This window comes from Tamandua tetradactyla, chromosome 4 (genome assembly GCF_023851605.1).
Source record: "Tamandua tetradactyla isolate mTamTet1 chromosome 4, mTamTet1.pri, whole genome shotgun sequence".
Lineage (NCBI taxonomy): Eukaryota > Metazoa > Chordata > Mammalia > Pilosa > Myrmecophagidae > Tamandua > Tamandua tetradactyla.
Genome location: NC_135330.1, coordinates 122,834,266 through 122,860,674, shown reverse-complemented (window position 1 = coordinate 122,860,674; position 26,409 = coordinate 122,834,266). Strand labels below are relative to the sequence as shown.

Below are 26,409 nucleotides of genomic sequence, written 5' to 3'. Positions count from 1 at the left end.
TATATTTATACAATTAACCACCATATTGTCCATTCTATGTTTTGCTAAGTCATACAGTCCTAGTTTTTATCCTCTAGCTTTCCTTCTGCTGACATACATGACTCTAGCCTTCCTCTTTCAACCATAATCATACTCAGTTTTGTTAATTAAACTTGCAATATTGTGCTGCTATCACGCAGTATTGTGCTATCCATTTCCAAACCTTTATAATCAACTTTATTGAATGTTCTATACTCCTTAAGCATCAAATGCACAATCTCTGCCTTCTTTCTACCTCCTGATAACCTATGTTTCAAAATTTGTTTATAGTTATTTCATATTAGTGAGACCATACCATATTGTGCTTTGTTTCTCACTTATTTACTTCAACACAATATCTTCAAGGTTCATTTACCTTGTGGCATGCCTCATGATTTCATTCCTTTCCACAGTCAAGCGCTATTCCATCATATGAATACACCACAGTTTGTCCTTCCACTCATCAGATATTGGATCCTTAGACTGCCTTCATCCATTGGCAATCATGAATAATATCACACTATACATCATTGAACACATGTCCACCTGAGTCCCTGTATTCAGTTCTCCCAAGTACATACTTAGTAACGTCTTTGCTAGATAATATGGCAATCTACTCGGCTTCCTGAGTAACCAACACTCTGCCCTCCAGAGGGACTGCACAATTCTTTCTCCACATCTCCTCCAGCATCTGTAGTTTTCTGTTCATATTTTAAACAATCTTATGCACACACCATACAAGACATTCTAATAGTAAAATCAATGGCTCCTGATAAAATCACATAGCTATGCATTCATGACCAGATGCTTTATAAGAATATTCCCATTTCTTCCAAAAAGAAAGAAGGAAAAATTCCCACATTACTCCCTTACATTCCCCCCTTATTTATAATTAGCTTTGGTATATTGCTCTTGTAACAATTAATGAAGAATATTACAGTGCTGTTGTTAACTATAGACCTTATTTTACATTAATTATATCATCTCCCTGGAGGTGTGATTTGATTAAGAGCAGTTGTTAAACTGGATTAAGTGGAGGCATGTCTCCACCCATTTGGGAGGGTCTTGATTAGTTTACTGGAACCCTATAAAAGAGAAAACATTTTGGAGAAAAAGAGAGTTTCAGAGAGAACAGAGCAGAATGACATAGCCACGAGAAACAGAGCCCACCAGCCTGTGATCTTTGGAGATGAAGAAAGAAAATGCTTCCCAGGGAGCTTCATGAAACAGGAAGCCAGGAGAAGCTAGCAGATTTTGCCATATTCACCATGTGCCTTTCCAGATGAGAGAGGAACCCTGACTGTGTTCACCATGTGCTTTTCCAGATGAGAGAGGAACTCCGACTGTGTTCATCATGTGCCCTTCCACTTGAGAGAGAAACCCTGAATTTCATCAGCCTTCTTGAACCAAGGTATCTTTGTCTGGATGTCTTTGATTGGGCATTTCTATAGACTTACTTTAATTGGGATGTTATCTTGGCCTTAGAACAGTAAACAAACAACTCCCTCTTTAAAAGCCATTCTGTTTCTGGTATACTGCATTCTGGCAGCTAGCAAACTAGGACACAATATTTATAGGATATTTCCCTACATTTTATTCTAAAAGTTTTGTGGTCTTAGCTCTAATGTCTAGGTCTTTGATCCATTTTGAGTTAATTTTCGTATAAGATGTGAGATATGGATCCTCCTTCATTCTTTTACATAAGGATATCCAGTTCTCAAAACACCATTTATGGACCCGTATCTCACACCCTATACAAAAGTTAACTAAAAATGGATCAAATATCTAAACATTAGGTCTAAGACCATAAAACGGTTAGAGGAAAATGTAGGGAGATATCTTATGAAACTTACAATTGGAGGTGGTTTTATGGACCTTAAACCTAAAGCAAGAGCACTGAAGAAAGAAAGAAATAAATGGGAGCTCCTCAAAATTAAACACTTCTGTGCATCAAAGAACTTCATCAAGAAAGTAGAAAGACAGCCTACACAATGGCAGACAATATTTGGAAACGACATATCAGATAAAGGTCTAGTATCCAGAATTTATAAAGAGATTGTTCAACTCAACAACAAAAAGACAGCCAACCCAATTACAAAATGGGAAAAAGACTTGAACAGACACCTCTCAGAAGAGGAAATACAAATGGCCAAAAGGCACACGAAGAGATGCTCAATGTCCCTGGCCATTAGAGAAATGCAAATCAAAACCACAATGAGATATCATCTCACACCCACCAGAATGGCCATTATCAACAAAACAGAAAATGACAAGTGCTAGAGAGGATGCGGAGAAAGAGGCACATTTATCCACTGTTGGTGGGAATGTCAAAGGGTGCAACCACTGTGGAAGGCAGTTTGGCGGTTCCTCAAAAAACTGAATATAGAATTGCCATACGACCCAGCAATACCATTGCTAGGTATCTACTCAAAGGATTTAAGGGCAAAGACACAAACGGACATTTGCACACCAATGTTTATAGCAGCATTATTTACAATTGCAAAGAGATGGAAACAGCCAAAATGTCCATCAACAGACAAGTGGCTAAACAAACTGTGGTATATACATACGATGGAATATTATGCAGCTTTAAGACAGAATAAACTTATGAAGCATGTAATAACATGGATGGACCTAGAGAACATTATGCTGAGTGAGTCCAGCCAAAAACTAAAGGACAAATACTGTATGGTCCCACTGATGTGAACTGACATTCGAGAATAAACTTGGACTATGTCATTGGTAACAGAGTCCAGCAGGAGTTAGAAACAGGGTAAGATAATGGGTAATTGGAGCTGAAGGGATACAGACTGTGCAACAGTACTAGATACAAAAACTCAAAAATGGACAGCACAATAATACCTAACTGTAATGTAATTATGTTAAAACACTGAATGAAGTTGCATCTGAGCTATAAAAAACAACAACAACAACAACAACAACAACAAAAAACACCATTTATTCAAGAGACTGCTCTGTCCTTGGCGGGTTGGCTTAACCACCTTATCAAAGGTCAATTGTCCATTGATGACCGCATTTATTTCTGATCACTCAATTAGAGTCCATTGATCACTATATCTATCTTTATGCCAGTGCCATACTGTTTTTACCCCTGTAGCTTAATAATATGCTTTAAAGTCAGGTAATCTGAGAGCTCCAACTTCATTTTTATTTCTAAAGATATTTTAGCTATTCAGGGCACCCCACCCTCCCAAAGAAATTTGGTTATGGGTTTTTCTATTTCTGCAAAATAAGTTGTTGGGATTTTTAATTAACATTGCATTGAATCTGTAAATCAATTTGGGTAGAATTGACATCTTAACGCTATTTAATCTATCAGTCAATGGCCGCATTAACTGATTTTCTTGTGTTGAATCATTCTTGCATATCTGGAATAAAATCCCCTTAATCATGGTGTATAGTTGTTTAAATGTGCTACTGAATTTGATCTGCAAGTATTTTGTTGAGGAATTTTGCGTCCATATTCATTAGAGAGATTTGTCTGTAATTTTCTTTTCTTGCAATGTCTTTGTTTGTCTATGGTATTAGGGCGATGTTGGATTCATAGAGGAATTGGGTAATTTTCATTCCTCTTCAATTTTTTTGAAAAACTTGAGCAGGATTATCACTCATTTTACCTGGAATGCTTGTAGAATTCATATGTGAAGCCATCTGGTCCTGGACTTTTCTTTCTTGGAATTTTTTCAATGACTAATTAAATCTCTTGTGATTGGTTTATTGAGGTCTTCTAGTTCTTCATAAGCCAGTGTTGGTTGTTCATGCTTATCTAGGAAGTTGTCTGTTTCATCCAGTTTGTTGGCATACAGTTGCTTATTGTATTCTTTATTTATTTCTTTTATTTCTGCATCAGTAGCAATGTATCCCTCCCCCCCATTTCTGGTTTTATTTATCTGTATTCTCTCTGATTTTTTCTTTGCCCACCTAGCTAAGGGTCCATTGATTTTATTGATTTTCTCAAAAACAAGTTCTGGTTTTGTTGATTTTCTCTATTATTTTTAAGTTCTCAACTTCATTTATTTATGTTCTAATCTTCCTTCTGTTTTCTTTGGAGTTAGTTTGCTTGTTTTTCTAGTTCCTCCAGGTGTTCAGTTAAATCCTCAAATTTTCTCTTTTTTATTTTGAATATAAGTGCTTAGAGCAATAATTTCTCCCCTCAAAACTGCCTTCACTGCATCCCATAAGTTTTAATATATTGTATTCTCATTACTATTTGCCTCAAGATATTTACTGATTTCTCTTGTAATTTCTTCCTTGACCCACTGGTTGTTTTAGAGTGTGTTGTTTAGTCTCCATAAATTTCAGAATTTTCCAGCCCTTCACTTATTATTGCTTTCCAGGTACTTTCTACTATAGTCTGAGAAAGTATTTTATATAATTTCAATCTTCTCAAAATTTATTAAGACCTGTTTTGTGACCTAACATGTGGTCTATCCTGGGAGATAATTCCTGGGAACTTGAGAAGACTGTATGTCCTGCTATTAATGGGTGCAATGTTCTGAAAATGTCTGTTAAGTTTAGTTCATTTATCATGTTACTCAAGATCTTCATTTTCTCAGTGATCCTCTGTCTAGGCGTTCTGTCAATTGATGAGTGTGATATATTGAAGTCTTCAACAATATTGTAGAGGTGTCAATTTCTGCCCCCAGTGTTGCCAGTGTTTGCTTCATGTATTTTGGGGCATTCTGATTTGGTGCATAAATATTTATGATCATTATTTCTTCTGATGAATTGTTACTTTCATTGATACATAGCGTCCTGCTTTGTCTTTTTAAATTGCTTTACGTTTAAAGTCTAATTTGTCTGATATTGTTATAGCTACCTCTGTTATTTTCTGGTTGTTGTTTGCATGGAATATCTTTTTCCAACCTTTCACTTTCAACTTATGTTTATCCTTGGGTCTAAAATGAATCTCTTGTAGACACCATAAAGATGGATCCTGTTTTTGTATTCATTCTTCCAACCCTTGTTTTTTGATTCTGGAATTTAATTCATTAGTGTACTATTACTGCAAAGGCTGTACTTTCTTCTACCGTTTGTTTTTTGGATTTTGCATGTCATGTCTTGTTTTTTTCTCTTCTTACCCTTTCCTTACCATTACTGATAATCTTCATTTCTACACTCTCTCCAAATCTCTGTCTCCTTTCCTTTCTATAAGCCTGTAGAATTCCCTTCAGTTTTTCTTGTAAAGCAGGTCTCTTGTTTGTTATCTCTCTCAATGTTGGCTTATCCTTAAATGTTATAAACTATCCTTCATTTTTGAAGGACATTGTTGCCATCTATAGCATTCTTGGCAGACAGTTATTCTTTTTTAGTATCTTAAATCTTTCATACAACGGCCTTCTCATCACCACAGTTTCTGCCAGGAAATCCACACTTAGATTATTGACCTTTCCTTATAGGTAATGGATTGCTTTCTTCTTGCTGCTTTCAGAATTTTCTCTTTTTATTTGGCATTTGACAATCTGATTAGTAGTTTTCTGACAGTAGGTCTATCTGGGTCTAATCTCTTTGAGGTCCATTACACTTCTTGGGTATGTAATTTGATGTATTTCATCAGAGTTGGGAAATTTTTGAAGATTATTTCCTCAGTTATTCTGTTTATACTTTTTGCTTTCTCTTCTCATTCTTGAACACCCATAACATGTGTATTTGTAAGCTTCATGCTTCATTCAGTTCTCTGACACACAGGTCAATTTTTTCCATTGTTTTCCCTTTCTGTTCTTTTATTATAAAATTTCAGATGTTCTGTTCTCTAGTTCACTAATTTTTCTTCTGCCACTTAAATCTGCTCTTGGATGTCTCCATTGTATTTTTCATCTCTTGTGCCTTTAATTCTTATAAGTTCTGTCATATATTTTTGCAATTTTAAAATTCTTTCTTAAAGATCACTCAGTGTCTTCTTGTTAACCTTCATCTCTTTTGCCACATTTTCCTTCAACTTGTTGACTTTATTTAGAAGCTTTGCTTAAAAATCCTTGATTAGTTGTTTCAACTCTTGTATCTCATCTAGAGTTTTAGTTTACTCCTTTGACAGAGTCATATTTCCATGCTTTCTAGTGTGACTTGTGATATTTTGCTTATTTCTAGAATCTAGTTTTCTTGATTTATTTATCCTGGAGATTTTTTGTCCTCTAACTTTGGTTCAACTTATCCTAGACCTCTGCCATCTGGTTCAACTTATCCAAGGCCTTTAGCATAGCTTCTGTTTAGCTGATCAGAATTTTTTCCACACTTATTTTTTCTGATTCTTTCCCAGTGTATATGGAATGATTTTTGAGATTGCCCTTTTTGTGCAGTTGTTTCACTCCTAGGAAAAGCTTTTTCTTCCCTCTTCCTCCTCAGGGAATGCTTGTCTGTTATTTTCTTTTTCTTTTTTTTTTTTTTTTTTTTTCTTTTGTCTCTATGTGCTTATAATGTTCCTTTCATTACCTCTAACAACTTTTACCTGGAGGGCTGATTCTAGGAGGAGGGTCCCTCCAACGAAGATCTACCTAGTCACATTTTTTCCCAGACAAAGAGGTCCAGGACCTATGGGGTAGAGTGTAGTTCAGTATCAAGTTACCCTGGGGATGAGACCAGCAGGATATTTGTTTTTGTGGCCTCTTTTTACTGTGCCATTCCTGTCCTGCTCAGCAGACGGTGTTCTTCAGTCTCTTGGCCCCACAGGCTTAGGATGGAACTGTGCCTATAATTCTCAGCTGACCTCCCACCCTTGCTTAGAGTGTGAGTCTTTGGGGGCTGAGAAGAAAGGTACTTGAAATTGTTGCTGCTCCCCCAGGCCCTGGAGTCTGAGTTCTCTAAGTAGTAGTCACCGCCTGTGCTGGGCCAGGCCCCACCTTTTCTTAAGGAGTAGACACTCCTCAGCCCCCTGTTCCCTGCAGGTTGGAGAAGGCATGGTGACTCTCAAGCAGCTCCATTTTTGTCCAAGGCCAGAGGGTGCTTTAGACAAAGGGTGGCTCCACCCTTTGTAGGTTGAAACCATTACTGATATCCCAGCCCCTGTGATCTAAATTCTCTGAATAACAGCTGCCACTTGCACTAGGCCCTGCCTCCCCTCACCTTTTCTTGGTGAAAATCTGCCTTTCAGGGAAATAGCTCCACCTCCTGATTAGTTACTTTTTCTCTCAATCAATTCCACTTCCATGCTCACTTGGGGCAGGATTGAAATGGAGACTGCCAACAGTTTTCTTTAATGGCTGCTTTAAAAAATAAGTAACTATTTTCAGAGCACCCCAGGTTCACCAAGCAAGAGCCAGAGTTGGCACCTGCTCTCTGTGCTCCATTTTCTTTAGGCACAGCCCCCCTCCAGTTGTCCAAGCTTAGGCAAGTACAGAGCCTCCTTTTTTCTCATAGGTCCTGTTTCTTTCCTGCTGGGAACAGGGCTGAAACAGACCTCCAAGTTTCTTTCTTGATTGTGTTGTAAATGTGCCTGTACTCAGAATTGTATAAGGCAGAACAAATTCATTAAACTAATCTGCATTTTGGTGCCTGGATAAATTCTTCTTTCTTGCTACTAGGAGAGAAAGCTTCTGTTTCCCAAGAGAGTGTGACTCCAAGTCAGCCTGCTGTGCTGATGGGAGCAGGGCACCAGTCTCCATAGCGTGGAAGGATTTACTTATATCATTGCTGCAGTTTATCTCACCGCTTATTCCTGGCTGGTGCATGTTGTGTGTCTGGTCCCTGAAGTGCCCCCAAATAATTGCTTCAGACAGTTCCTGGCTATTTACTAGCTGCTTTGGAGAACAGACTAAACCCTGCAACTCCCTATGGCACCACCTTGGAACCCCACTGATCAGTGATCTTTGATGTCATTACTGTAACTGCACACAAACCCCACCCCTATAAAATGAAAAACTTAATTGATAAATCTTGTGTGTGTTCCAACTGCTGTGTCCCTATTTCTCTCCTGTTCCTTGGGCTTGTCTACTTTCTCAGACCCAACAATATTGAAATTATGTGAATTATTAACCTTACAATGGTCTCTAAGTGATCAAGAGAAAGGAAGAGTTGCATGTCTCTCACTTTAAATGAAAAAGGTAGGAGTGTTTAAGCTTAGTGAGGAAGGCATGTGAAAGTTCTGATAGGCCTAAAGTAAGGCCTCTTGTGTCAAGCAGTCAAGTTGTGAATGTGAAGGAAATGTTGTTGATGGAAATTAAATTGTTATGCCGTGAACACATGAATGATTAGAAACTGAAACAAACTGCTGATATGGAGAAGGTTTTAGTGGTCTGGATAGGAAATCAAATCAGCTACACATTCCCTCAACACCAAATTAGAGTAAGGCTCTAATTTTCTTCAATTCTGTGATGGTTGAGAGAGGTGAGGAAGCTGCAGAAGACAAGTTTGGAGCTAAAAGAGTCTGGCTTATGAGGTTTAAGGACAGAAGCCAACTGTATAACATAAAAGTGCAAGGTGAAACAGCATGTCCTGATATAGAAGCTACAGCAAATCATCCAGAAAATCTAGCTAAGATGCTACAAGGCACAGGAGGTGAAAAATACAATGGAGACAAACAACAGCAGATGTGAGTGACAAAAGATCTAGCTAAGGTGGTTAAAAAAACAGCAGATTGTTCAATGTGGACAAAACGGCCTTCTTTTGGAAGAAGATGCCATCTAGTATTTTCATAACAAAAGAGGAAAAGTCAATGCCCAGCTTCAAAGGACAGGCTAACTGTCTTGTTGGGGGGCTACTGCAGCTGGTGACTTTAGGTTGAAGTCAACACTCATTTACCATTCCAAAAATTCTAGGGTCCTTAAGAATTATGCTAAATCTACTCTGTCTGGGCTTTATAAATGAAACAGCAAAACCTAATGACAGTACATCTGTTTATAACATGGTTTACTGAATATTTCAAACCCACCATTGAGACCTCCTGCTCGGAAAAAAAGATTCCTTTCAAAATATTACTGCTCATTAAAGTACAGTTAATCACTCAAGAGCTCTGATGGAGATGTACAATGAGATGAATTTTATTTTCATGCCTTCTAACACAGCATCCGTTCTGAAGCCAATGGATAATAGAGTGATTTTGATGTTCAAGGCTTATTATTTAAGAAATACTTTCATAAGGCTATAGGTAGCTGCCAAATATAGTGATTCCTCTGATGGATATGGGCAAAGTAAACTGAAAACCTTCTGGAAAGGATTCACCATTCTAGATGTCATGAAGAACATTCATGTTTCATGAATAGAGGTCACAATATCCACATTAACAGGAATTAGGAAGAGTTGTTTTTAGCTCTTTGAAAAATTCAACACTTCAGTGGAGGAAATAAATGCACATGCAGTGGAAATCACAAGAGGACTAGAATTAGAGTTGGAGCCTGAACGTGTGACTGAATTGTTGCAATCTCATGAGAAAACTTTAATGGGTGAGGAATGGCTTCTTAGGGAGGAGCAAAGAAAGTGGTCTCTTGAGATGAAATCTATTCCTAGTGAAGATGCAGTGAGCATTGTTGAAATGACCACAAAGGATTTAGATCATTACATAAACTTAACTGATAAAGCAGCAGCAGGGTTTAAGAGGATTGACTCCAATTTTGAAAGAAGTTCTATGGTGGATATAATGCTATCAAAAAGCATTCCATCGGGGGAAAAAATATCCCATGCAACAGAAAGAAATCTTTTCTGAAAGGAAGTGTGAATTAATGCAGCTGTATTCATTGTTGTCTTATTTGAAGATACTGCCACCATCACCCCAACTTTAGCACCATCTTGATTAGACAGCAGCCATCAAAATCAAGAGAAGACCTTATACCAGCGAAAATATTATGACTCGCTAAGGGCTCAGGTGATGGTTAGCCCTTTTTGGCAATAAGGTATTTTTTTTTTAATTAAGACATGTACACTGCATTTTTAGATATATTGCTATTATGTACTTAGTAGACTACAGTATAGGGTAAACATAACTTTTATACACACTGGAAAATAAGAGATTCATGAGACTCTTTTGTGATATTTTCTTTATTGCAATTGTCTGGAACTGCATCCACAATTTATCTGGGCACACCTGAGTGTGTATACACACACCCATACATGCACACATATGGAAACAATTTTCAACTTAGGATTTCAAGTTATTTCTCCTTCAGGGGAAAATATTCAAGTCTTATGGGGACTGTATTAAAGAAAGAAGCAATTTTAATTTAATTTAATTCAATTTGAAGTAACAGAGTGAAAAGTTTAATTTTTATCAAAAAAATATGGATTAAAAATGTAAGAAACATTTCTGTATCTAATAAAGAGTTGAATTGATAGATATGTAATTTATTGTATATATGTATGTATATATATATATATATATATATATATATATATATATAGTTACATAGAAAAAAATGGAAATATAAACATATTTGGGGGATTGTTATCATTGGGTCAGAGCATCAGGTGGAACTTCTATATCTCCCTAAATTTCCTAAAATTATGAGACATTGCTTTAATACTAAAAAATAAATATTACTATGTATTCAATTATTGATTATTTATATTAATAGGGGAATAACAAAGACAGCAATTTCAAAAATATTTAATGTACCCTTAAATATAATGAGATATTAAAATACTTTAAATCCAGGCCATATATAAACTAGCACAAGAATTAGTGATCCATATCAATAGCAATTATTTATTTATTGTCAACTTTGTGCCTGGGGGAGTATTAAGTGTTTAATACACATTACTCTATTCAATAGTCATGCCTATTTTATGATCACGGAAGATATCAGAGTGTTGTCCTTTAAAGATTTTGAAACAAGACTCAGAAAATCTTGAAGCAGGGTAATGAACTAACTTAGAGAAGAAAACCCCATATTGGAAACCACCAATATTTCTCCACCTTGGCACAATTGGCATTTTGAACCTGATAATTCTGTGCAGTGAGGGGCTGTCCTGTGAAATGCAGGATGTTCAGCAGCACCCCTGCCTCTATTTGCTAGATGGAAGTACACACAGCCACTTTGGCTATGACAACAAAAGTATCTTCAAACATTGCTTAATTTTCCCTGAGGGGACAAAAGTTTGCCTCATTTTAAAGCCACTGGTCAACTCCTATGTTATTCCAAAGAATGTTTCTTAATGTGTCCACTATACCTTTTCTTGAAATAGGTTTGCTGACAGAGACAACCAGTTCCAGCACAAGGTGGGGGAAACGGAGAGTAGAATATACACAAACCACAAGGAACAAGGAATCATCATACATTGAATTTAATAAGAATCTGTTATGTGTCAGCAGTAAAAAAGTAGTTTTTTATTACATGAACTTTGTTCTGCAGTTGACATTTCCAATACTCAAAATTGCGTAAATTCAACTGAGACTGAGAAACCAGAAAGCAGTAGACTCTAGGAGTGAGAATAATGGCTTTTGACTCAGATAGTCATGAATTTGATTCTTGGCACTGTTTTCTACAAACTGTAGTTTTAGGCAAATTGATTTGTTTCTCAGTTCCCTCCCCTGTAACAAGATTATAACAATATCAAGTTTGTAAAGTTAATATGAGAAATATAAGATACAATGTATTGAATGTGGCTGAGTAATAATAAGTACTCACAAAATAATAATGCTTTATTATCAAGGTTTGTGAGGGATCAAAAAATGTTCTGGAGGTGGCACAGAAGAAGCAATTAACATTTGCTTGAAGTGCTTCGTAGCTCTAGAATAATTTTCAAAATTCTTTAATAGTCAAAGCATGAATAATGAATTCAGTAATGTAAAGGCTTAGGTGATACATCCCATGTACCTTTTTCCAACAATTTATTGTTTTTTTAAACTCCATAAAAGCAAGAAAGTCCAAAATTGTGGACAAATGCCCCAATAAAACAAAACCATAGGAATGATTGTGAAACATAATGGAAGAATGCTAGAGTGAAATGAAATGTTGCATAAAATGCTATAAGAGAAGCATTTTCATGGTATATGAAACCTCATTAACCCTAAAGTATGTATCAGTAAAATTACATGTACCTTTTTATCCGTAATCGTTCCTTATTTTTATACTGATTTAATAATCATTTTCTTTTTATAGAAAGCCAACTTGCTAGCCAGTTCATAGGCCTCAAGTTCCAAACCAAAAATTTGACAGGAACCATTCTCAAATTACTGTAAGAATAAAGGATCAATGTGAAAAAATATTATTTAACAGAGGGTAGTGAAAGAACACTCTCTAGCCAATCAGACATAGGAAGCACATCTCATTGGCTATCTAATGATTGATCTAGCTGACCAGCTCTGTCTCTCTCTTTCTCTCTCTCTTCTAGCTAGTTATGAATGGCTTGGCCTTAATCTGTAACTCTTCAACAGCTTTTGTTGAGCCATATATTTTGTAATTCTTCCTTTTCTGAGCCGTAAAGGTAGACATGAACATATGGTATTGAAAGGACTTCTGAGCAGACAGTAACCTGAAATATGCCTTTGCTCAAATCAGTGTACTGACTTTGAACTGCTTAAATGAAACAAACTTGTAGAGCAGTTCTGTAATGGCTAGGATAAGCTATCTGGTGTTAAAATGGGGAGAAATTTCATCTAGCTTCAAACATTAGTAATCCCCTCTTTTAGAACATCCTGTCAGTGTAAGCAAGTTTGTGAAAGTGCTCAATTTGGCCGTGGCGTTTGACTGGGTGGCCTGACTAATATTTTCCCTTCCACTGTGTAGAACAGAGAAACTCTCAAAGCTCCAAGCATCCTCAGCAGTCAGGATGTGGCTGTCTCTGTGATCTCCCATTTGACTTTCCTGTGCTTCACTAATTATTCTTTCACAGGATGATCAGTTGTTCTTTCCACCCGCCTTTACTGAGCCCACACTGCATATATAACTGGGAAAGGGTTATATATCTAACGCATTTCAAATGAGCAATGATCAATACCTCTGCTGTCTTCTCATGCAAGTGAGAGAAACAATGAGTGTAATTTATGACAGTATCCCCGGGCACAGATTGTTTTAGAAATAAATCATAAAAGTACAGAAAGGAAAAATGACACAAATCACCAAATCAGCCTCTTAAAATACTCAAGTAGACTGTAGAATTCAAGTTCATTGTCTTTTGAGTGTATGCTGTGTTAGAGCACTGACCCTTAAGAACACACATTTGTCAACTGAAATCAAGAACATAGTGCAAAATCATTTAAGTTAATGTAATATCCAAGGACAGAGTCTACATAGAAACATTAAATTAGTAGGGTTTTATCCATCCAAGCACCGTGGAAGGAATGGCTTTTAGACAGATACTATCTGGTCTTCCTGCCAAGTATAATCCTATGATAGAGATATATATACCAGACTTTCAGGGACTGAAGACATCATAGCTTTGAATTGAATAATTAGCAGATCCCACAACCACCCCCCCCATGCCAAAATTCTCTCTACTAATGCAGCTCATGAGGATTTGTACCCCATGTAACTTATTCACAGGAATAGAGAGGGCTGGTCAGGTAGAAGACTACTGGATATGTTTGTGATTCCAAATCTATCATGGTATACATTTATTCTAGAATTATTCATTAGTTTTCTCCATTAATTTTGTTAGTATGAAGCAATGATCCTGACCCTGAATAACTCTTCACTATCTTGTGGAACCTAGCTCGATGGTAATCTTTCTCTAGATTATTTTTCTTTGAACTTTTACATTAGGTCTATCAACTTTTAGAACAAATAGTTTTGTAAATATTTCTGCCAATCAGTTTATTAATGTAGAGAATTTGGGAACTGAAGGTGTGAAGCTGGAATGGTAAATTGCTATACTGATCACCTTAATTTTGCTTAAAACTCCCATTTTTACTCAGGAAACTACAAAGAGGTAACAAAAAGCAACTGAAACAGGCTGACATGCCAAGGATCCCTTGCAGTGCTGATAAAAATTTCCTTGCTGTAATAAAATGAATCAAACTGATGCCAGCAAGTCTGCTAACCTTTACCAGATAACCATAAGCCTTGAGATTGCTAATTAATGGACTATGACCCAAAGCCGCCATGCTCACGTCCCCCTTGCATCTAGGGTCGTCCCTGCCCCTCTTCATTCCCTCCACATCCTCCCTTTATAATCTGCCTTCCGGAAACTAGGCCCTTGCACAATAACTTTCTTTTAGTTCTGTTCTGCTCGTATGCACCTTAGCTGAAAAGAAACTTCTTTTGTACTTTGATTTTCAGAGTCTCTCTTCATCATAACAAAGGTGATTGTTAAAAATATTCTAATCCAAACATTCTGATTAAGTATATGAACTCCCCTGGGTATTCCAGGCAACTAGAGTAGTGAATTGAAGCTTATGAAAAACTACCTGAGTTCTAAACCAAACATTATGCCTGCAAACATTTTTCACTTGTGATATATACATAGAGAGAGAATAGAAAATATTAGGGGAAAATAGAGCATTTGTGAATGTTTATGTTTGGTGTGTAAGGAATATAACAGGAATTCACCATACACTTTTTAACCATCTTTGGAGACATAATTCATCTTTTTTATAGAAGAGAAGTCCATATATTAGTCCAAGACACTGAAAGCTTCAGCAGACACCCAAAAGAATTTTGTGAAAAGTACAGTTAATGATAATTTTATTAAGGGAAAATTATCTACAAGTTAACAATCATAAATCTTAATATGAATACAATTTCCAACAAGATTGTAGTGACATTCTTGACCAGGAGTGCTGCAAAATAATATAGGATGGTACAATAGGAAAAAAAAAATTGAAACAGAAGTACAACTTGATTATGTGCTGCCTTTGATCATTAATTTAATAACAACAAAAATAAGGACAAAATACAAATAGTGTGAAGTCAATCATCTCAGTTGCATTTTTACTGGCTCTATTATCACAAAAAGATTTTTCAACTTGACAGTGTCTTGACTTCTTTATATAAATAAGTAAAATAATAGTAACTGATCTACAGGATTCTTGAGCATATAAAAGAAAAATTAAACATGGTGTTTTAAAAAAGAGACAGAGAAAAGATTTTCAGCAGAGTAATACTCCATGAGCTTAGCTATTATTGTAATGAAACCTAAATTGTTTCATACGGTACTTATATGATGCCAGGCATAGTTCTAAGTGCTAGGTTTAAATTAGCTCTTTGAATCCTAACAATACTATGATGTACATACTTTTTTCATCCCTACTTTACAGCTGAGGAAAATGAGGCATTAAAAAATGTCATGTTTTGAATCCCACATTATTATCTTTATGTTAATTTATAACTCACTGCCTTCATCAGCAAAATTTTCTATACATGACATTTGGGGGAACAATGAGAAAATCTATGTAATGGAAAATATATTCACATGAACTAGAATATTAGGAATTAAACTAGAATGCAGATTATGGCACACTGGCATGACCTTGCCAGACATGGTCAGGAATTTGATAATTTTCATTCAATAATGTGGAGTTAGTATTGAGCCTTTAAGCAATCAAGGGGGAAAAGTAGTCATGGTTTCTATGTGAAAAATATTTTGAAACAGAATGTTAGAAAATCATTAGTTCCTTCAATCTAACATAGCTATCATGTTATTTTGTTTGCATACCATTTCAATATTTTACTTATGCGTATGAATTCTTGGCAAAATTACCGTAATAAAACACAATCATTTTAGTATAGTGTTTCTTTTTTGCATTTAGCACAGTATGCTTATTTTTCTCAATGACCTTTTACATTACCATTCTTAATAGGTGCATATTTTTCATTAAGATGATGGATCATAATTTATCACTGACATAACCACTTTTCTACATGGACATTTCAATTGCTTACAATTGTACTATGCTATATATAATATTTATTTATATATCATTGTCCAGATAACTCCCCCAAATTCCAAATAGTGATATGAAATCAAAATTATATGGAGTCAGTTTGACATGTGAGAAATTCTGCTGCTTAATTTCCTTCCTCAAGTTTTGTAGCAATTTTCACAAGTACCGAATTCCACAACTTCGTCAAGTGCAAGTTTGTGTTTCCTTGAAGATTATCCACAGAAGTGTGGAGCAGGAACTGCTATGAAGAGAAGAAAACTGATGGGACAAGAATTTAGGACGTATATTAAAAATTCAGTCGAAATTAAGAAAACTGTATTGAGATTGGTGAGAAAAATGTTACTTAACATTTATTAAGTGCTTTCTCTTTGCCAGATTCATGTCATATCCTAAATTCGAAATTATTTACATGAATTAGCTCACTTAACCCTCAACCCTTAGAACATAGGTATTATTATGAATTCTATTTTGTAGATGGAAGCCCTGAAGTATACAGTTGTCATCTAACTAGAGAAGGCCAAGTCCCTTTGAATGGCAGATCTTAGACAGAAAGAGGCTAAGGATTCATGTTCTTATGAATGAAGATAATGTGGAAAGGAAAAGGTGATTCCTTGCTTCATGAAAAAATATATTGAAAATTTTTCAGCACCTGGGTAGGCCCTCGGAATGCAATGTTAAATAAGTAATAGCATCATCATCATCACCATCTCATAAAGGCTAGAATATGAGAAGCCTTTTCTATATGTCAGAGAGTATTTTTACTATTTTACACACATTATCACATTTAATCCTCACAACAGTCTTATGCCATAAACAGCAATATCCATATTCTGTAGATAAGAAAACTAAAAGCACTCAGAAGTTAATTAATCTGCACTATCACACAATTGTTGGGGCAGACCAAGATGCTAACAGATATATCTGATTGTAGAGATTGAGCATCTCAACACTAAACTGTACTGCCTCCAATTGGTGGCCAACTTTGATTCTAAAAAGCTTGCTGCCTTAGAGTGAGCAGAAAGACAACAAAAATAAACACACATGATAGGAAGCCTTTCACAGACTCAAGGAAGTCCCCCTCAAAAGGGTGAAACCTGTCAGGAGATTGTTTGCAAAATATTTCTAATGAGAATAGACAGGATTCAAATACAGCTTAGATGTTAGGGACAGAGGTCATGTTGACACAAAAGATTCTGAGAGAAGCCTTTAACCTATTCATGATTACATGAAAACATTCAATTACAGGGCCCCATTTTGAGATCTGGATACCATCTCACCCAAATCTTCAGAGAAACGGGTCTCCACATATTTCAGAAGCATAACATAGTGACTTCATATTTCAAGATACCCTTCAGTCTTTTAAATTTCCATCATAAATTTATATGCTCATTAAAATATAGCAGAAGCACCCCATATTCTTCCCTGTCTTAATTCCTTGTTTCCTTCCTCTACCACTTTGCTTGTTTTTATTTATAACTTTCATTTCCAGATAGAATCACTATTATTAATTAAGGAACTGTAATATTGGTACTTTCTTGACTACTCGAATATAAAATAATTTTTGTCTGAGTTCCCATATTCTTTGCCCTATATTTTAACATGTAATTATATAATACTTATATTTGCTAAATTATTCAGGCTTGTTAGGTATTTTTTTTTTCCTTTTCAAAGGATGATTGAAATGTTCAGGATGGTAATCAGGTTTTGTGTCATAACTTGCAGCATCTAGTATAGAAATTTAAAAAATAAATAAAAGGCAGTTATTAATCTGATAGGCAACAGGTCGTACTTCAGTGTTTTGTTCTGTAGTATTTAGAGTTTCTGTAAGAATTTACAGCTAATATACAAAGTAAAAATGTTATATTACTTCATATAAAAGGAAAAATGAGCTTTGTTAAAGATTGAATGATTGCATATACATGCATTACATATATGGGATTAATATATTATTACCATAATATACATAATTACTACCACTTTATCCATATATATATATATATATATATATATACATGCACATATATATATATATATATTTCAGTATATGGAAAAATAAAGAAATTTATCCTTATTGCATCCATTTTGAAAATGTTAGAAATAATTTGCAAATTTAAAGTTTATATCTGCCTAGCCAATTATGCTTACCAATTTAAAATTAATTAAAAATATTCTGAATATATAGTCTCTCCTTTACTAGGGTGTTTGATCTTTTTTAAATTTTAGTGCTGTTTATTTTCACTGGCTAAAATACCATGTGATCTTTGCAAGTTCCTTTAAAGAATGAATAGCTCTAGTGTCTTGACATAAGCTACACCAGAGAACAATTTTATAACAGTTGTAATTCTTTTCTATGTCCCTACTTTGAGGCACTGTCAATTAAATGTCTCAAGGGGGTGCTGCCTCTTATCTCAGAGACATCTGTCTTCCCTGAAAATACTAAGAACTGTTAGGTCCAGTCAGAGTATATATCGATATCAGTTTCTGTGCAAAATAGTATTATGTCATGCTTTTAATTTTTATTGGGGAAACTGAAATGATAACAATAGCTGTTATTATGGAGGAAAAGTGCTGGACTTACTGAATTTTGCTGAATGTTGAAAACTTGTTCTTAGTATTTGAACTTTCAATGTTGGGTTCACTCATTTATTTTCCTTTTTAGAGTTGATTACCCATCTTGAATTTAGAGACGCATTTATCGTTTGTAATAGCACTTTAGGTTATCATAATCAAAAACCTTTGATCATAAGGAACCTAAATATTTCTTTTTTTTTTTTAATTTCTGGGCCAAAGAACCTTTGACCAACAGGAGAGTCCATGGTTCTAAATGACCAGTTTTACTGAGTTCAGACAGTAGGTAATATTTTTCAATTGGTTTATATAATTGGGAATTTTTCTTATGGTAATGAAATTTAGAAGAGGGAAAAATAGGAATTATTATAAATATATTATATTTAATGATAATATTAAATGATATAGCACTATAGTGTTTTTTGGTTTAAAATAAACCGAGTGACACTGATAATGTATGTTCCTTTGCTAACCATAGATGTTTATTTGCGTTTGCATTTCTAATATGGCAAAATAATTCTTTTTCCTCTGATTGCCTTCATTGCCCTGAAGATTTGAATTGAAATTATCCAAGAACAGCTTCCTCTTCTAAATTTGGATTTGCACTACTTAACTACACTCTGTGTTCAGCATAGTGTGTGTAATTTAATTACAGTTGTAATTTGCAAATTGATGGTGCAATTGGGTTACTGCATGGAAGATCATGTTGCTGAATATACAATGAGCAAAGGAATGTTTTAAAACTTGAATTTGTTTATATTACCAAAAGTATAATATATGCATCACTATAGAAATATCATATTTTAACAGGTATATTATGTGTGTGATATATGTGAGTGTAGGTATATGTTCACATACAAAGTGTAATCCACGCACCTAACTTATTGCATATATATTTATATGCACAGATGTATATAGGTGTATTTTTCTGTTTATGTGCAATATTTATTATACGTTCATAAACAAACATCTATTATTTTGCTTCTAAATGATCTTTTGCATTTGGTGAGAATGATCCTCAATCTCAGAAGGAGAACTGTTCCATATGACATTTAGAGGGAAAAGTTGCTTGGATAAAAAACCAAAATATACACATTTTACTCATAATTATATTATGGATAGTAGTACGTGTTCTCAGGAAAAACTCAAAATCTGATTAATAGGTGAAATAGCTGAATTTTATCTCTATTAGTAATGTAATATCTTATGTATTGATGTTAGCATTAAACATTGACTTCAAGAAACATACACTGACTTTTGACTTAAACACAAGCTTCCTGGAACAGGCCCTGGCAAATAGGTCACTGCATATAGTAGAGTTGACAATAAAGATTATAAAGGGCTCCAATAGTAATTGTAAGGGAATCAAAGAAGGAATTTCAGATCCATATTCTTTTCAGTATCTTTTACTAAATTTCTACCTTAAGGTAGGCAATTAGTTTTCAACATATATGTACAGTAGATAAAATGGCCAGGTAGGAGATACCAATGTTACTTCTCTGTTTTTATTATAGTAGTTTTTTTACCCTCTGTATGTTTTCTAGGTTTAAATTAAATCATTTCAGAATATTTACTATGGACCAGGCATTCCATCAATAGTTATATTCATGGATTCCTTTCATGAAATTCCTTCAATAGTCATGATTCCTTTCAATATTCACACTAGGCCAATGAAATAGTATTACCCAAGCTGTATTGGTAATTAAATCATGAGTTACACTTTGTTAAATAATTTGCTTAAAGGTACAAAACATGAAGTAGAAGAGCCATAGCTAACCTGACTCTAAAACTCTTACCATACGTCTGTATTATGTACCATTCCTTAATTAATGAACTTTCATGTAACACCAAAATTAGGAACGGAAGCAATTCTTGTTCATACTTTTCTCTGTAGCTCCCTTTTCCTATCCTGAAAGATTTTTCTACTTAATTTTACCACTTTGTCTATTTTGTGACTCTCACTGCTTAATCCCATCTGCTTTTTAATGATTTGAGACAGGTAAAATTTCCATTTTCATAGCCTTCATTCTATATTTTCTCTCTCTTTTTTAAACTATGACTCTCTCTCTCTCTTTTTTTTTTTTCACAATCACACAGTCACATTGTGAAAGCTATATCATTATTCAGTCATCTTCAAGAAACATAGCTACTGGAACACAGCTCTACATTTTCAGGCTGTTCCCTCCAGCCTCTCCATTACATCTTGAATAACAAGGTGATATCTACCTAATGGGTAAGAATAACCTCCAGGATAACCTCTCAACTCTGTTTGGAATCTCTCAGGCATTGACACTGTCTCATTTCACTCTTTCCCCTTTTGGTTGAGAAGGTTTTCTCAATCCCTTGTTGCTGAGTCTCAGCTCATTCTAGGATTTTTCTCAATTCCTTCACGCTGAGTCTCAGCTTTACTCTTTTTATTGGCAACCTGACCAATTTGAGCACTTTTGTGAAAATCCTTTCTGCCAGTTCTTCAAAGCTCAATTTTTTCTAACTCTTACTTGGTGGACAATTAAAACATCATTGCCATAGCTTCCCCAAATCCCAATGAAAATGCACTTTCCAGGTTATGCAATTTTCCAGGTCCTAACTCTTATTATATAGTTAATTTTTATTTGTCCTTGTATGTTGTTTTGTATGCTGTATGGCAGGGTACATTTCATTATTTTTCCACGTGAGCATCCATTATTGCAGCACCGTTTGTTGAATTTTTCTTTATTTGTTTTTTGTTTGTTTGTTTTGGGGGAAGTGCATGGACTGGGAACTGAACCCAGGTCTCCTGTGTGGCAGGGAAAAATTCTACCACTGAACTACCTTTACACCCCCTGTCCTTGTGTATTTTTTAAGCAAAGGGGCTGTGTGTTGGGGGACAGGGTAATATGTGTGGTAACTATTCCTTTTCATACATTAGATTTTGGGGAAATGCAGTTCTCTGTTGAAAAACTAAACAACAACAAAGATAAACTTCTCAGCTGAAAGAATTTAATGCTCAGTGGGGTGCTGCATTGGATCAATTTATTTGGAAGGATGCTAAAAATACCAGGAGCCTTGGCAATCTAGTTAGGTGAGGTCAGTGTGTATCATGATTTGGGAAGTGAGAGATTTAGAGACTTAAGGATTTTCTGCAAGTCTTCTTGTCACTTCAGTTTCTTTTAAAAAGCATAAGAGTAGTAGGAAGGATGCTATGTCCAAATGAGTAGTACAATGAGATTAAAAAAAATTTCCTCCACCAATCCAGAAATGCAATGAAAATCTGGGAGGCAATAAACAATGGTAAGGAGTTTTCTAAATCTGTATCCTTCATCCTCCATAAAATAGTGCCTTGCTTACCTTGGGAAGACAATTGACATGTTTTGCATATCAAGTCAGCATTGGATTTTCTCCTTTGTGAACGCTTCCTTATCTCAATTCCCATATCTACGGAATATTCAACTCAAATGAGACTTTCTTCTTGTTGTCACCCCACCTGCAGTGCAACCTTCTCAAAAGTTGCTTCCCAAATTTAAATGTATATATCTATTTTGACATCAATTAGGGACTTCTTGAGGACAGGGATGATAAATAAATGGTTTTTGAAATAAACCTATCAACACATATTTCCCTACAAATATACATATATAGACACCAGAGTAACTGATTTGAAAAATAGATTTCCGTATTTGTTCAATGCTGCTGCCAGTTATGCAGAAATAGGTTGAAGGAAACATCACATTCCTATAGAAACATTTTAAGGAAATGCATATTTAGGCAGAAGCGTAATAAAGAAATACAATTTCTTTCCTTATTTTATAACTTCTGTTTCAGTAACACCATATATTAAGTTGCTATATGACATTAAGTCCCTATTCAGATTACAGTACTTATGATAAATGGCCGGGTTCATTTAAATAAGGACCCACAATAAATAAAAAATGATGACATGGATACGTGTGTATAAAGGCTCATTCAAATCAGCATGCTGGTGAAGCCAGTAAGACAAATAAAAAGTGATTATGACAAATGACTGACTACTTACGAATCTTTTGTATAACAGAGTTAAAAATGCTACAGCCTGCATATACCTTGTGCCTTCAGCATAAGGAGCCATTCACCTTGGAAATTTTATATGACAAGATTATAGTATTGTAACATTGTAACGTCCACATTTCTAAAAGAAAGTGCAGTTACAGTGTGTTGAATCACAGCAAGTTGTCACATTTTACAGTCATATTTCCATAACTATTGATTGTTATAAACTGCTAAAACCTGACATAAAAATGATAGGTTATATTCAGGGAAGCTAGCAAAGTTACATATCTACCATTGGTGATTTTACAGTTTTAACTACTTTAAATTGAATATATTTGCAATGTCATTGCCTCTAGGTACAGATAACCTGCAGAAAATATGAGCTGAAATTTGTAATAATTTACTTACCGTTCAACTGAAAACTCTTAAGGTATAAACCTAAATGAATCTATTCATTTCATCTATTTGTTGAATTAATGAGGATTTATTAGGCATACATAGTATGAGAAGCATTTTGGGACATGCAGTACTTAAGGCAAATTGAACATATGCACAGATAAGTTGATATATATGGAAAGGATATAAAGAAATTGAAACGAAAAATAGGGAAGGATATAAATCTTAAACATGGATACATGATGGAAAGTTTCCTGGAGGGAGATGCCATTTGTGCTGAGGCATTAAGAATAGGAAACAATGGAAAGATTTATTCTAAGGCTTAAATAAAAAGCATGAGTAATGCATCCTTAAAAGAGTGGTAGGTACTTTTGTAGGAATGCCTTACCTTTGAAGAAGAGTGGATAATGGGGCTACATTAAGGAGCATCTTAAATTTCAGGATACAATATTTGGACTTTACATGAGAGTCAGTGGGGCATTAGAGAACTATTCTCAATGCATGAGCAAGTAAAAGTGTAAATGGTGTGCTCTGTGGAGGAAATTCTGACAGTTACAGATAGGTGTGACACAGAGTAGTAGTAGTGAAGATATGAAGAAACTATGTTCATTAGAAAGGTAATAACATAAACTGCATTGAGCAGAGGAGGAATAAAATAAAGGAAGGAAGAAAAACAAGGAAAGGAGGACTATATATTAGACATGACAACCAGATGTGGTTGATGAAATAAAAGCAAATAAAAGTAAATCTGTTTCAAATGCTGGTAATTAAAAAGGGATGACTAGACCATTGATTGCCACTGAAAGCAAGAATCAAGCAAAAGGTAGACTTTGTATTGGAATAATAGCGAAGGTATGTTTTATAAGTAAATGCTTTATGTACATAAATCTTTTAATCTTCACAAAAACCTATGAGACATAAACTAGTATTATTTTCATCTGAACGATGACAAAGCAGGCAGGTTTTGTTCAAGTAATTTGCCCATTATCACAAAGCTTGTAGAGCACAAGAAATTAACTTAGACTGCCAGGCTAGATCCTGAATTCTTAGCAACTTCAATATATTATCTTTGCCTAAAATAATTGAATTCTTTTCTGTGGGAGCAGCATTATAACTGCTTTACATACGGAGTCATTTAGTCTTATGAGAAGAGTCTGCTCCATATTCAGATTTTGGTAATCCCAGTGTACAAACTCAAAACATTTTCCTGTCTTCTGAGTTTGCACACTTAAGCAAAACTCAATCTGCCACTAAGATGATCAGTTTGCTCTTTTGAGTTGGAAGTATAAGTGCAGTCAGCATTCAAGCGGAAATATCCAGGTGGAAATGAGGAATAGAACTGCAGGAGGAATTTGACCTGGAAACGCCCATGAAAAAGCTTCCAATTGCAGAGGTGGTGCCTAAAGCCATAGGAAGGAAATATATAATAAGTGCAAACAGAGAAGAGAAAACATTTTCATATATAATTAACATAATCTTAGCAAAGATTATTGGTTCTTATAATTCTTACAACCAATTGTAAGAAATGTTTGATGGTTGTAAGAATTATAAGAACCAATAATCTTTGCTAAGGACGGAGTGAATTTGTGGTACAAAATTGTTGCCAGAATAAGCAATGCAATTTTTAATTTATCAAATAATAACAATAACCCCTAAATCATGTTTACAGAACTAACCAAAAACAGGTCACAAATGAAACAGCAACTTCAGTCCTTCCTTATCATGAAGCTAATGTTTCTAAAGTCATTAACTGCTAACCAAATAACATATTTTAGGATTCTGACACAATTATCTTAAAAACAAAGTTCTAAATTTATTTTCAGATTCATTGTTTTCCTTATATTTTAAAATAGTAATCTCACAGTCAAGATTTTTAACTTCTGAGAGAAAAGAATTTCAGTATGCATAATCGTCAAATTGGATTCCAAGAAGGGAATTTGTGCATGAGATATGGATAATGTATAAAGAACAATAGTACATAGCATGGGCTATTTTAATATTTTAAAATATTATTTAAAATCTTATTAATTAAATAAGAATTAACATTTTACTTAGCTTTGTTCATTGCATTTACTATGATGAGCAGAGGTACATTATTTTCATTCACATAAATAAATTGCTGTCATTAGAACTAGTTTTATTGCCTTATTTACTATTTTGAAAATTTTTATGAATTGTACCAATTTTATTTTTCTTCAATAGATAGAGTCTATGCCTATAAAATGACATTTTTTCTCCATACAGATAGATGTTAATGAAAAATCATCTACGCCATGATATCATCAGCAGTCAACTAGACTAGTACTTAGAGTGTTACTTAATTAATCATTCCTAATAGATAGAGGGGACTGTCAATAACTTACCTGACATTATTGGAATGGAAAAGGAAGAAAGAATGGGCCTAAAATATTCCTTTTAGAACTTTTCTCAGAACCTGAAGATTCCTTATTAAAGATACTTCTTTTGGAGTCTTACAGGTGTTTAATTCGACAATTGATATTTCAAAATACAGCTTACTTTGTTCACCACTATAAAAAAATGTGTCTGACACATTTTAGATGCTCAAGAAATGTTTATAAATGGAATGAATGCATACTACCGGGCTAGGCTCTATTTGAAAGAACACTGTTCTTGTTATAGAATGCAGAAATGAAAATAGTGTGTGCAGTGCTTATGATAGTATCTCCCAAAATTCATTTCTACCCATAACCTCGGAATATAAGGTTATTTGGAAATAGGGTCTTAACAAATGTGATTAGTTAAGATGAGGTCATACCTGATGAGGGTGTGCCCTCATCCAATGGCTGCTGTCCTCACCAGAAGAGTTGACACAGACTTAGGGAAGGAAGAAAGCCTTGTGATGCGAGAGGCAGAGGTGGGAGTGATGCAGCTACAAGCCAAGGATCATCAAGAACTGCCAGCAATCGCGAGAAGTTGAAGAGTGAGGCATAGAACAGATTCTCCCTGCAAGCCTCCCTTCCTGAGCTAATTACATTTCTGTTGGTTAAGCCACCAAGTTTGTGGTAACTTTTTATGACAGCCCTCGGAAACCCAGACCATAAGGAAAGGTAGAGAAGGTAGAACAGGCCTTACTCACACAGTCGACTAGCATCACCCCAAAATATCCAGCCAACCCAAGAAAACGTGTCATAAGATATAATTTAAGTAATTTTTAAACAATTTGCCAAAACTCATTTTTTTGCAAACAATGCTAAAGTGATCACAATTTACATATACTGAAATCTCTATTTTTGCAAACCTAAACATTTAAAATGTCATCAACTAAAATTGACATCACTTTTTTTTGCTCTGAATCTTAAATTTAATTTAAATAAATTAATATTTAATTCATTTCTCTTTCAGGAATTAGGAGACAGAGAGGGCCTTTATTCTTCAGAGTAATGGTAATAATTTAGGGGGAAAAAAGACCATAATAAATATACTTGCAGCTTACAATGAAAATTTCTTAAAGCAAACAAGTGAAATTGGCAAGCTGACTAGAGTTGCCTAACACCAGGAATCAATGCATTTGGGAAATTGCAGTAACTGTCGTTATTATAACTATTGCTACTTTTATTAAACAGCCCAGCCAAAATAACTTAGTATTACTCTGAACCCGTTTAATATGAACCTTGCCCTCTTTTATGCATGTG

General features: G+C 34.8%; 1 long non-coding RNA gene across 2 annotated transcripts in view; it reads left to right on the top strand.

Moving 5' to 3' along the window:
- The window catches only part of LOC143679328 (uncharacterized), an 81,727-nt gene that overhangs the window by 23,362 nt on the left and 31,956 nt on the right, over positions 1-26,409 (top strand). The window contains exon 4 of one of the 2 annotated variants that reach the window (XR_013173657.1): positions 1,344-1,429. The exons of the other annotated variant lie outside the window; for it this stretch is intronic. This is a non-coding gene — a long non-coding RNA (uncharacterized LOC143679328). The remainder of the gene's footprint in view (positions 1-1,343; positions 1,430-26,409) is intronic. 2 annotated transcript variants of the gene reach the window in all.